Raw genomic sequence first — 13,076 nt, 5'->3', positions numbered from 1 at the left:
ACTTGAAACTCAGCTTCAATGCCATCCTTTCCTTAAACACTATTCAGTTCCTTCTCTGCTCCCACCAGATGTTTGCCCCCATCTGGATACTGTCATAGGACTACAACATCTCTTTTATATATTCCATTGCATTGTAGTTATTTGTACAAATTTTTCTTCTCTACCAGACTATGATTCCTGAAGAGTAGATACTATATAATCTTCATGTTCGTGTTTTATCAGCCAACACAGAGCAAGTGCTCAAAGTATATGGTGAATATATACTCATATATATAATAAGCACAATGAGCTTGAATTGTTAATACAAGCCAGTAAATTTGATATCAGCAATATCGCCAAGACTTACTAGACTGGGAATTCACAGGCATTTTGCATGACTTATGAGTATTTCAAGGATATGTACAAGAAAACAGCATATAAAACCAAGGTCAAGCGGTGAAGCCTGGCAGAAACTTGCAAACAACATTTGCACAAAGGTTACAGGGCAGAATGAGTTGAGCCTATGTAAAGTGCAACTAGCGATGGAAAGCATTTCCTCTTCATATTGTCTCTGTCTTAGGGAGGAACATCTTCACACTGGGAAGGGTACAGTGGGCATGGGAATAAGGCATTGAAACCGACAGATGAAAAGCTATGTAGAGTGAGTCACTTGGTCCTTTAAATGACTTTAGGTGAATTATCTTCCAAAGATTTGTAGTGTGTTCATGGAACCCTAACCAGAATTCATGAAGAATTATGGAAAGCAGGAAACAGGGCCAGAAAGCTTTAAGTGTATGAATGATTTAAAAACAAAACAAAACAAAAGTTTTAAATTCAGACTATGAAGGCCATATCTGAGCCACTAGTTAATAAACAGATGGTTCTGACTACTTAGGTAAGGAAAGATTGTGCAGATTCAGATGTGCTCATTTAAAACAAATCAAAGCCAGGACACCTGGGTGGCTCAGTGGTTGAGAGTCTACCTTCGGCTCAGGGCATGATCTTGGGATCTGAGATCGACTCCCATATCGGGCTCCCTGTGGGAGGCCTGCTTCTCCCTCTGCCTGTGTCTCTACCTCTCTCTCTCTCTCGTGAATAAATAAATAAATCTTTAAACAAAACAAAACAAAACCCAAATCAAAGCCACAGATTTATTAGATGGGAGGATCATAACATAACTCTTAGCAAGGCATTTGCAAAATTTTTACAACTGATAAGATCATGAAAAGTTATGGGTTTCAATGCTGACTCAGTAAGAACAGTCTTACCAAATAGCTTTGATCAATACACCAACATCAACCTGGGTGACTCTGGTAGTGTTTTAGAGAATTTTATTCTTAGCCCTATTAGGCCAATGTTTTATTGATTATAGGGGTAAAGATAAAAGGTATGCTTTAAATTAAATAAAACTGGCATGGATTGATAACTTTTTAGATGACAAAATCAAGCGTTCCATGTGTTCAGAGTTCATACTATGATAAGTGAAAATAAAATTCAGATTCTTGTACTTTTTTTCATATGACCAGTGCATATAGTTACTGTGAGAGAACTGGTCAAATAGTAATGCATATTGAAGAGGTCAATGGTTCTTAACTGTGCAAGAGTTTTTAATTCAAAATAATCTATAGAAAGTTATATGCTTTCTTCCCTAAACATGCACATAATCATATTCACATTAAATACATAGAGATCACAGATTCCCTGGATATCACCTTGGGTGCACCACAGATTCTAGGGACCCCAAATAAAGATTCTTTTGATAGGAGTACCTTGTTGTAGTACTTCAAAACACTAGTTCACACTTGGCCCACCTTAATAAGAGGGTTTGCTGCTCTTGTACAGATTGCTTGCATTAATACTATGGTTATCTCTGGGTCAAATTTAGGTAAAATGAAACTTGACTGGTGAATAGTTAGAGAATGATATCATATGAGGAACACCTGGAGAATTTTATAGCCTAGGAAAGACATTCCCAATATGGGATACAATTATTGTCTTTAAAATTTTGAAGAGTTGTAACTTAGAAAAAGAGTAAAATTATTCTGTCATCCAAAATTTAGTGGAAAAGAAGGCCAAGGGCTGAGGTGACAGGAAGGCTGATTTAATTCTTTACTGTATAAGGAAGATACACTTTATATTTGGATTCATGTGAAAATAGAATGGGATGCTTCATAAAGTCATGATCTCTCTGTCAGTGGAAGTAATCAGAGAAAGTCTAGACTATTTCCTGTGCAATCTGTTGTGAAAGGGCTATTAGGGAGAAGGGACTACTGGATTATCTTTAAGACACATTTCAAATTTAAGATTCTGTGATCTGGTTATAGGTTTTAAAAATACTAAATGACTAAAAAGTTCATGATTATTTTTGTTGAGAACAATATGTAATAAACCAGTGTGGATACCTATTACTAATGTTTCTGTATATGCCTTAATTATGTCTGTTACTTGGAGTCTTCATTTTCATTAAAATTTCTCGAATTGTATTTTGAAAATTCCTGGAAAATTTCTAAAGCAAGTACACAGAAAAAAAAAAAAACCTCACCTTTTTTTTTTTTTTCCTCCCCTGTCAAAATGGAGGCATAAAAAAAAAAAAACTCACATTTTTAAAGTGTGTGTGTGTGTGTGTTTTAAAGCTGTCCTTGACAATGATTAGAGAAAGAAGAAAATTAGAGAAATACAGAAAAGTCACCTTGGTATTATAACTCATTACCCATTGATAAGATATGAAATGAACTTGCATTTTGACTTGTGTTTTATTATTTTCTTAAGGCCTGTAACTCAATTCAGCCTGTGTTTTATGTGGTACAGGTATAAATTTTAAATTCACTAAAGAATTTTTAATGTTGAGTTGGACTTTGATGTTATATTTGGAAGCTATATTTATCTTGATATCAAAGAATATACTTTAAGGAAACATACTTTCTTCAACCCCCTTCTCTTTTTTTCCTGCATGGAACTTCTAGTAACATAAAAGCACCTAGAAATCTAAAGCTTTATTTTTGACAGAAAATGATTTTAAAATGAGGGGCCTGACTTAAGAAAGTGAACAATTTAACGTTTTATACCTCTGAGAAATGCTTTCCAAATTATCTTATGCTTCTACTTCTCTCATTACAAAACTATATGGTTTTAAGAAATCTTGCCTCTTAAAATTGTTTGAAAGGAACACTTTTTCACTCTTTTGAGAAGTTTCAACTAATTAAAGAAATTTCCAAGCAAATCGAGCTTGACATCTTACAAAAATTACCTTTTATATCCTGTGTTCTGTTTATAAACATCATCATTAACCATTGTAGTAGATGGAGAAATGCATAATATCTTTCCTAATGAACTAGTTGAGAAAATGGTGAGACCCTTGAGAATGTCAGGATTTTAGTAAACAGAGGTGGGTACAAACTAATGGAAAAATTTATATCTCTTTAATTTTAGTTTTAAACTAACTTTCAGTGTAATTTTAAAAAGCTTTTAAAAATTTCACTCTTTAAGTGCATATAGTTTCTGATATTTCATCTTTAGACTTTAATGAAATTAGCATTGCTACAACTCAGAATAAAGGAAAACTTTGTCCTGGATAAGAAAACTTCCATCACAGAGATCTTCCTGCTTTACCTTACTTGGTTGGGAGAAGGGCCAAGGAAAAGAGAGGGTGATTTGATGTCATGGTACACTGTAAGCCAGAGCACCCTAAGTAGAGTTCATAGGCTATCCAGGAACCCATCAGAGCCCTGTGAATCCAGTTATTTCAGGCCAAAATCGTAAAGAGTCATAAAGAGTCATAGCTCTTTAGTTCTTTATTTCCCCCATTCTTTGATGGCTTGCTTCTCTTTGATTTCTTTCTCTCCTCCTTATTTCTTAATTTCAAGAATTCTGTAGCTGTCTTCACTGATAATGTTTTTTTTTTTTTTTTCTTGCCTTCTGGGTTCTTACTCTGGCTATCCCTGGTACTTCCCATCTTCCCATACTACCCAGCCATTCTCTCAGGCATCTCTGGACTCCAGGGTCAAGAGAGGGTGAGGGAGACTTTTCTAAGGCCTACCTTCCAAGTTATGGTTGTTGGGTCTAGGGACCTGTCTCTTCCCCAGTTACTGGCACAAGGAATGTCCACTGCCTGACTTGAGGGGACCTCGGCTTTCACAATCTAGAGTTTGTTGGTTGGTTAGTTTTGATTCAGTGCCCTCTATCCATCAGTTTTAACAACATAAATTATAATATGCTTAAAGTCCATTATAGGTGCAGATATAGGGAATGGTGGGAGTGTGGAAGGGAGAGTAATTTCATTATAATGTTGAACAGATTGATTCCTAAAACTTTTCCTTTCAGCTTAAAAATTTTAAAATTCTAGAATGTAACTCATTTTCTCTTGATATTCATTAATCTCTTCTCCAAGGTACTAAAGCCTTGGTACAGTCAGTTAAGCATCCAATTCTCAGCTTTGGTTGAATTCCTGATCTCAGGGTAAAAGCATCAAGCCCTGCATTGGGCTCTGTACTTAGCACAGAGTCTACTTAAGAGTCTCTCTCCCTCTCCCTCTGTCCTTCCCTCTCCATGCTCATGCACACACTCTCTCTCAAAACAAAGAAATAAATCTTAAAGAAAAATAATGATAATTTAGCATTGTATAGTTTAGAAATATTTATACATGGCCTAGACCTCAGTCTGTATGTCCAGTCCCCTTTTCCAATATAATATTGCTATTTGTTAAAGATTTAAAAAGAGGAATAAAGTATCTTAAAAAATACATGTAGGCCATTTAAGATCCATAAATCCTGCTTAAAACAAGCATATAAGTTTTATCAGCATTCTAAAGATTCTTAGCTTAGGGAATATAGAACGATTTCAAAATTTTTAAAAATAATTTTTAATTGTCTAGGAACTTCTGTACATTCACTGGAAGTAAATTCTGGACAGAGCCCATCTGAGTTTGGTAATCCAGGTTTTACACTTTCTGTGCACACACATATTTTTTCTCATATGGTTTTCACAATAGTACTAGGCCAAATATGTTATTTTGTTTGTAGAGATAGAAGAATTTAAGCACAGGGGTGCCAAATTATTTCTTAGTTCACTTAGCTAGTTTGTAGTATAACTAATACTGGCACCTGACATTCTGGACTCCAAGCCCAGGGTGTATTTCAATAAACATCCATGAACATTAATTTGGTAGTTGAAAAGAAATTAAAAATTTTAAGTCCAAAAAGAAAATAGGAGATAGGTAGGAGTCCATTATATATAGTTCTAGGAACTCCTCAACTGTCAGAATCAAAGATATTTTACCAAAAGCAAAGTATTTAATAACATAGTCATGTTCTCAGAATAAATCTTTTTTTTTTTTCTTTTTCACCACAGGTCTTATTAAGCCACATACTATAGGTTTACAAAAGAGGCTCTTAAAAGAGCACATGCATCAAATTTTCCCTGTTGGAAACAAAGGCTACTCTAACAATTAACTCCTTAACAGTTCAGTAACACACAGCTTCTAAAAGAAGAGAGTCCAGTTAGAATGTGTATTTTCTGGATCATGATTAGATATTGCATAAATTTCCCCAGTGATGGTAACAATAGAAAGACCAAGGTTAGCCTGTTAAATGAAATGTGAGCGAGAACTGGGCAGTTCCAAGTGGCTGCTGGCAGTTTTAGGTGTCCTGCCAGCTTTTAAACCCACAGGGTCATTTGGCAGTCAGGTGTCATTAGTCACCTCTCTCCCTCTCTCCCTTTTCCCATCTGTTTTCGTCTAGCCTATTTGTGTAAATTACCTCTCAGTATGCTGCAGGACTCAAACTAGTCATGTATTTTCCTCCTACTCCTTTGTCCTTTTCATCCCTGACTGCTCATTTAGACTTATACCCATCATTTGACCCAAAATTTAGCATAAGAGGCAAGATAATGGTAGCAATTAATATTATTACTGTTACAACGCAGCATCCCTTATGACTATGGTAAAAAGACCACTAAAGATAGTATAATAAATGTCAAAGACATAGTTGCCACTGGCCATTTCGAATCATGATGATAATCATCACAGGCCAAAATGTAATGATGCCCTTTAAGAGAATGGAGAGTTTATGTAATTTTGTGCAGACAATTTCCAAAGTTAATATCCAAAAGAGATTCTTGAAGGGAGTGCTATTCCTCATAATAGCAAGACCTTTCAGAGAGGATGAGAAAAATAAAATCTACTTTCTCTTGAGTTGACCCTGCCATTTACTAGTGAGCTGAATGTCCACTTCTCTATTATTCCAAGTCATAAGTATACTTTTTAATTATGTCTCCATGTTATGGGAAAAGGTAGGAGTCTCAGTCTGTATTACTCAACCAGTATACTTCCTGCACAAAAAGAATTAAGTGTAAATACTGTTTATACAATAGCAACTGATAACAAGGAATTCCTACTTTGAGAAGGATTTAAAATTGAAAGGATTATTTGCTAAGGCAGATAAGAATAAATCATGGCTAATAATTCTGCAGCTGCATTTTCAATAATGATGAATAATTGGTCATGTTAGAACAATAGTTATGGGAGTACGCTATTGATATCTAATTCTAGTTTACATGAAATCATAGAAAAGTCAATTTTCTAAGAACTTTCCACTCTTTACTAATCATGGGCATAAAGATATCTGGCCAGATTTATTGCATTTGTCAAGTTAAGTAGTTTTTATGGCCTCTATGACTAAAGATTTCAACCCATGTTTTTTTTTTTAGCTCACTGTTACTTTGTCACATGTGAATGAATTAAAAATAAAATGTGAACAATCATGCACTGCAATGGATTAACCTCCATTTTATTTTAATTTTTATTACATTTATTTAAAAATTATCTTATGGTTAGAAGGTCCCTAAAACTAATCTAGACGTACCACTCATTGATTACTTTAATATTCACTGAAATGATTCTGTAAATAGATTGCCTGGTTTATGCTTAGACATATCTAATGACAAGGAACTCAAGATTTTCTGAGACAGATCACAACTTTGGATATTTCTGAATCTTTGTCTATCAATATCCCTACCTACATTTAAACACATTATGCAATATTTACCAAACAATTTTTCCTTCCTAAAACCTAACTTTGTAAGATTTTTACATATGTGATATAATGTAAGGATTATGATTATTCAGTTCTTTAAAAAAATAAGAGACCTATTAGGAAAAGTGCTTAAGAATAATGATAAACTTTCAAACATGCATTTGAAAGTAACAATTCAGTCTGAGGTACAATGAGAGGAAATCTTAAAAGTCATGGGACAAAAATTTGTACATTATTCTTAATAATAAAACATCCAACTATCTGTATAGCTAAAAGAGAGGAAATTAATTATGATACATATCTAGGGAATTTTGTGAAACAAAAGTAATGGAGAACACCTATATAATTCCAATATGGGCCAATCTATAAGACCTTGAAATCATATAATATACAAGTGAAAAAAGAAGGGAAGGTACTGAAAAAGCTGTGTGAAATATTCTCAATTGTGTAAAGTAAGTCACTATGTTAAAACATTCTAAACCTACATTCATCTAATTGGCATACTTTTCTGTACTCCAGTGATATGGAGTGTACATTCAGCCTTCTTCCACATAACCTGGCATTATTCACCAGGATGTTTAGACAGAACCCCTGAGCAATAAATTGGATGATCCAAACTAGTTCAGCTTCACTTGGTGCAGATGGTTTAGGGAAATAAGATGGTGGGGTCTTCACCTGTTTCCAATCCCAACTAATATCAGCACTGGAAGTTACAAGGGAGAAAGGCAAAATCTTTTCTTGAAAGCTGGCTGAAAACTAACCTCCAGGGAATATGAGAGTTTTCCAAAGGTAAGTTAATAACAAAATGAGCAATCAAATTAGCTAATATTTAGTGAACCCAAGCTTAAATACTCTACTTGCATTAAAAAAATGTAGAGCCTGGGGGCTCCTGGGTGGCTCAGGCAGTTGGGTTGAGTATCCATCTCTTGGTTTTGGTTCAGGTCATGATCTCTGGGGCCTGAGACTGAGCCCCATGTCAGGCTCTGCCCTGAGCATGGAGCCTGCTCATGATTTTCTCTCTCCCTCTTCCTGTCTCTCTGCTCCTCCCCTGCTTGTGCTCTCTTACGCACTCTCTCTCAAATAAATAATAAGTAAAATCTTTTAAAAAATGTAAAGCCTGAGAAAACCTTTTAAAATTGATTCTGTAATTATGTCCATTCTTTTCCTTTCAGAGTCTATATATGATCAGACCTCAAACAAAGAGTATACTTGAGCACCCTCTACAACCCGATATAGATAGGCAAATCATCTGGTAAACTAAACCCCTTTACAGACTCTCTATAACTCTTTCTAAATTCTTTCACCTAATTGTGTTTTCAAGGGAACATAAATTCAATGACAAACTTAAAGCACCAATTTTATCTCTGTTAGTAATAACTAGATAACATTTTATTGAGCTCTTATTGAATATAAGACTTTCTGTGGACTATTTTACTTAATTATTACATCAATCCTATGAAAGAGAGAGAATTTATCCCCATTTTTAGAAATGGAAAACTGAGATACCTAGAAATTATGTAATTGAATTCCAGACCTCTCTCTTAGCCCATATTCAAATTTTATGCAATAAGAGAAATAAATGTATTTAAAGAATTATGGAGAATAAAAGTAGGTACATTCATGGTATAAATATTAGTGAGGGCAAAGCGTTAGACTTCTACAACTAGATCAGGCAGGAATGGGTTGGTGGCAGAATGATGAGTATCTAAAAAAAGCTATTTAGGGAAAGTATGATTTGAGAGGCTGCTTGAATATAAAAGGAAGCTGTCATCTCACATTTCTCTGTGATTATCCACAGAGGAGACATCAAAAATAAAATCCACCTCCTCTATTTTGTATCATTATTTACCTTGGTGGGAATGGCAATTAATTTTCTGGATTTCAGAAGTACAAACAGCTTGCAAATGTCTCTGTAATGCATGTCTTGGATTTTTATGTAATTTTTGTAAGCACAGTGATTTGCTCTTTTGTAATTTATACAAATGTAATCTTTTGCTAGCCAGGAAATAACTTCAATGTCAGAGAGAAAGCCCTCTTCATGTAGATGTGTCGCTAAAGGTGACAAAAGGACCAAAAACCATGGGAAAAAATACCCCCTCCCCCCAAAAGCTATCTAGCTATCAGCAATCATCCATAAAATGTTCTTTTTCCAGTTTGTAACATTGAAGAATGTTAGAATTAGAAAAGATATTACCTTAGAAAAACCCCTTATTTTCAGCCACTGAATGGGAAGCCAAAGTAGCCAAATGACTAGCATAATATCATCGGGTCATTGATCCCTTGTTATTTTATTAGTAATCTTATAAAATTTGGCCCAGCAGGTTTTAATATTCCTGTTTCACAGATAACGGTAGTCTTATTTTTATTATTAGAAAGTATAGATTTGATGCTAAGACCAAAGTTTATTGGCTTCCAGTACAATAAGCTTCCAATTTAATGCATTGTCTCTTCAATAAGTTATGGAAAATACCAACAGCATTTTAAATGGGTAAAGTGGAGAAATTCTGATTTGTTTGCTGCTTTCCTTTTCATAAGCGAACAGCTTTTTCCAAAGAGCATCACTAAAAGGCTTTTCCTCAGAAGCACAGTGAAGAAAGTGGTAAGATCCAAAACTTTATGATGGGGAAGAGTTGGCTATGTGGAGAAAATCCAATCTCTCTGCTTGTGCCTGAGAGGTAATAGCCTAAGTAAGAAACAATCAATGATCAGAGCTCACCACATTGCTGTTACTCTAGGATTCCTTACTCTGCTTTTTTCAGAGTCACTAGTTCTTGCTTCCACCACTGGATCTGTCCCACTGAAATGCAACAATTCTTTTATACGCTCTGATTACAAGAAAGGCTCATTTCTCCCTTATTTAGCTTCATATCCTCTTAGTAAGTTTTACTAAGTAATTAAGAGGGAAATAGAGTCAAAACAAAGATGCGAAAGTGATCCAAAGAGCAGGGCTAAAAATTAATACTCCCTACAGATATGACTATATGGCGGTTGAAATAGTGAAATATTTTTCAAACCAGCTGGTAAACAGTCACTACCTCAAAGACCCTAAATAATATTCTCACTAGTCTCCTGCTCTACAGCCAGACACCTCCCTCTGTGTATTCCCCAACCAATTAAAGGGAAAGGAGTGGCACAGTTACATACAGGTGCATGACCAGCATTCATGTTTTTACCTTGCCATTCTGGATTAATTATGTTCAGTATTACCTTTGCTCAATCCATATAGTCTCCTACCCAACAGACAGCATCTTCATCCACCCAGACATCCCAGTCAGAAATTTGGGATTTATTATAAACTTCCCTTTTATCCTGTGTTAGGGAACTCTCAAAGTCCTATAGCTTGTCCTTTTTAATGCTTCTAAATGATCAGCCTCTAACCAGAGCTCATAGTTTTGTCCTAAGAGGTTTCCTAACATTTCAGGCCCATACGCTTAAATAAAAAGCACAAACTCCGAGTATGGTGGGCAAAGTCCTTCATAACCTTTGTTTTTCCATTCCCTTGTGGTCCAGCTTCTGCCCAATCCTATAGTACGCTATTCTTGAAAAATGTCAAGATGTTTCTTGTCGCCGTTCATCTGGAGGATTGTACTTTTTGCCTGAAATTTCCACATACTTTTGTCCCTGTGGTAGACCAGGCTTTCTAATTTATTAAGAATCACCTGTCACACGAAGCCTTTCCTACTCATCAGCCAGTAATCATTCTCTTCTTCATTCTCTACTGGATCTTCTGCATATTTCTATCAAAGCACCTGTAAACACTTATTGCACTAATTTGTTACATCTGTCTCTTCTTACTAGACTTAACTCATCGGAGGCAAGCATGTTGTAGGTCATTTACAGCAGGATCTACACATATGAAATATGTAATAGATATTTGCTGAATGAGTGAACAAGTGAATGAATTAGTCAGTATGGAGCCTCCAAGTAGTAAATATTCCCATAAGCCACTGATTTATGTGGGAATTGACAATTTTTTTCAAACTTTATTTTCTTGAATATACTCATATTTTTCCCTATTTTATGTTCATTATAGAGAAGTTGAAAAATGCTGAAAAGCATAAAAAATGAATCATTCATTAAACCATGCATTTAGACAGAATTAGAGGTAACTCACTCAGTTTAGCTGACCTCACTTTGATTCTTTCAACTGTAGTTAGTCATGTTATCCCTTTCATGAGTAAGCAATTGAGATAGATTTCATATTTAGATGCAACATTTAAGCAAACTCAGCTCTTAGCCTTATCCTATAATTTTTTTTTTCAGTCTTGAGCCCTGGACTTGTAGTATATTACTTACTCTTATTGGAGACTAAAAGACCTCAATGAGGACAGGAGGAGCTGCTCAAGATCTATTGTCCTAGCAACTGAAAGGGCTGCTAGGGTATCTTTTTCTGTGGTTTGAAAAGGAAAGTTTTGATTAAAAAAAAAATGTTTCCCCATTATCTTGCTTGTCTCCGATTTAAATGATGTTAGATTTTACAGAGCAGAATTCTCCCCAGGCAATCTTATTAGACCTGAATCATAGGGTCCAAACTAACCGAAATAATTAGGAGTTTCATAGAGAGGGGGAAAGATCCCTAAACAGCGTATTTAGAATCAAATTTAAAAGTACTTCACATGAAAAAGGTATAGTTAACCTATAATCTTTCCTAGGAACAGTGTTATAACATTAATATGTTTTAATTTCATGAACAGGAAATATTGCATAAATGGTGTCCAGAGAACTCAAGATACCTGGGAGAAATTTCTAAGAAACTTCTATAAAGACCCAGAGCCTCTCTTGGTATAAAGCAAGAATATTCTTAGATAAGCATTCATTATATCACAAAGTATTATATATACATATCTATATCTCTCTATACACACATATTTTTGCTTTTTTACTAAATATTATAATTTTAGTTAAAATTATCTTAATTTTAACATTATACATTTGAGTATGGAATAATTAGCTGTAAAAAAGTAAGAGCCCATATGCCTTTTTTTTTTTCCCAACATGAATAATGCTAGGGCAAGCATTTCTATGCATCATTCTTTGAACAAATTTCTGGTCATTTCCTTGGGAAAGATTCTTCTAAGTGCGATTATCGAGGCAAAATATTTTAATATTTTAAAGGTTTTGATAACATATCACAAAATGGTTTATCAAAAGATGTGTACTATTTTGCATTCCTGCCAGGCATGCATATGAATGCCTATCTTGTACAGTCAGTGAGACTGAGAGTTTACTTATTCTTTCCCTTCACAAAACATGTACAATGAGTCCTGATACCTATTCTTCACTGAGGTCTCCTTCTTCTCATTGGATAGCTTTATTTTTGCTCCACTTGTTCCTGATTTTCCTCATATTAAGGGTTTTAGCTTGAGTTTCCCTCATGTCCACATAAATATTACAGCATCCTGCATTCATCCATTGCCCTTGCAAAACAATGGTCTAATGTTGGAGACTCCGGGACAGTCATTTGTTCCCCCAAGACCAGTTCTTGATTTGATATTTCCACTGTACTCCCTTTGTAGACCCACTGTCAGGGCTCACCATTACAAGAGGAATGTTTGAAAGTTTTTGCAGGGCTTGAGAAAACCAATGCATAAAGTAACCACTCCTAGACACTCAAGGAGGCCAGTGTTTTGTATGAGACCCTAAGAGCCAGATCTCCAACCAGAGGCAATCAGTTCTGCTCAAATCAGAATACTGTCTAATGGTTGAGTCTGACCCAGAAACAAAAGCCTGACCTCATCATGAAAACTTATTTTCCAGTCAATGATTAATTTCTACCCCAGTGCTTGCAATTTCCTTTATTTAAGCATATTTTCAAGAACTTGAGAGGTAACTATGGCAATGGATACCTAGAAGGGAGAAAGACCTTTGTTATTAATTTCTACATGCAGAGATGGGTCAGGTGTTTAGTTGTGCTATTATGCAAATCTCCAAACATGGCAGTGGGTGACCTGCTGGGAATGTTCTTACCCAGAACAAAATGTCCTTTTAAAGAATTGTACTTTGAGGTTAACTGTTTTTGTTAAAACTTAAAGGCAAAGCATTCTTTGAAAATGAACAGAATACGTGTTT

General features: G+C 35.1%; 1 protein-coding gene across 9 annotated transcripts in view; it reads left to right on the top strand.

Moving 5' to 3' along the window:
- ERBB4 (erb-b2 receptor tyrosine kinase 4) overlaps positions 1–13,076 on the top strand; it is a 1,110,465-nt gene that overhangs the window by 961,616 nt on the left and 135,773 nt on the right. The gene's annotated exons all lie outside the window — the stretch shown is intronic.

Source organism: Canis lupus, chromosome 37 (assembly GCF_003254725.2).
Source record: "Canis lupus dingo isolate Sandy chromosome 37, ASM325472v2, whole genome shotgun sequence".
Lineage (NCBI taxonomy): Eukaryota > Metazoa > Chordata > Mammalia > Carnivora > Canidae > Canis > Canis lupus.
This window is presented reverse-complemented; position numbering and strand designations above follow the sequence as displayed.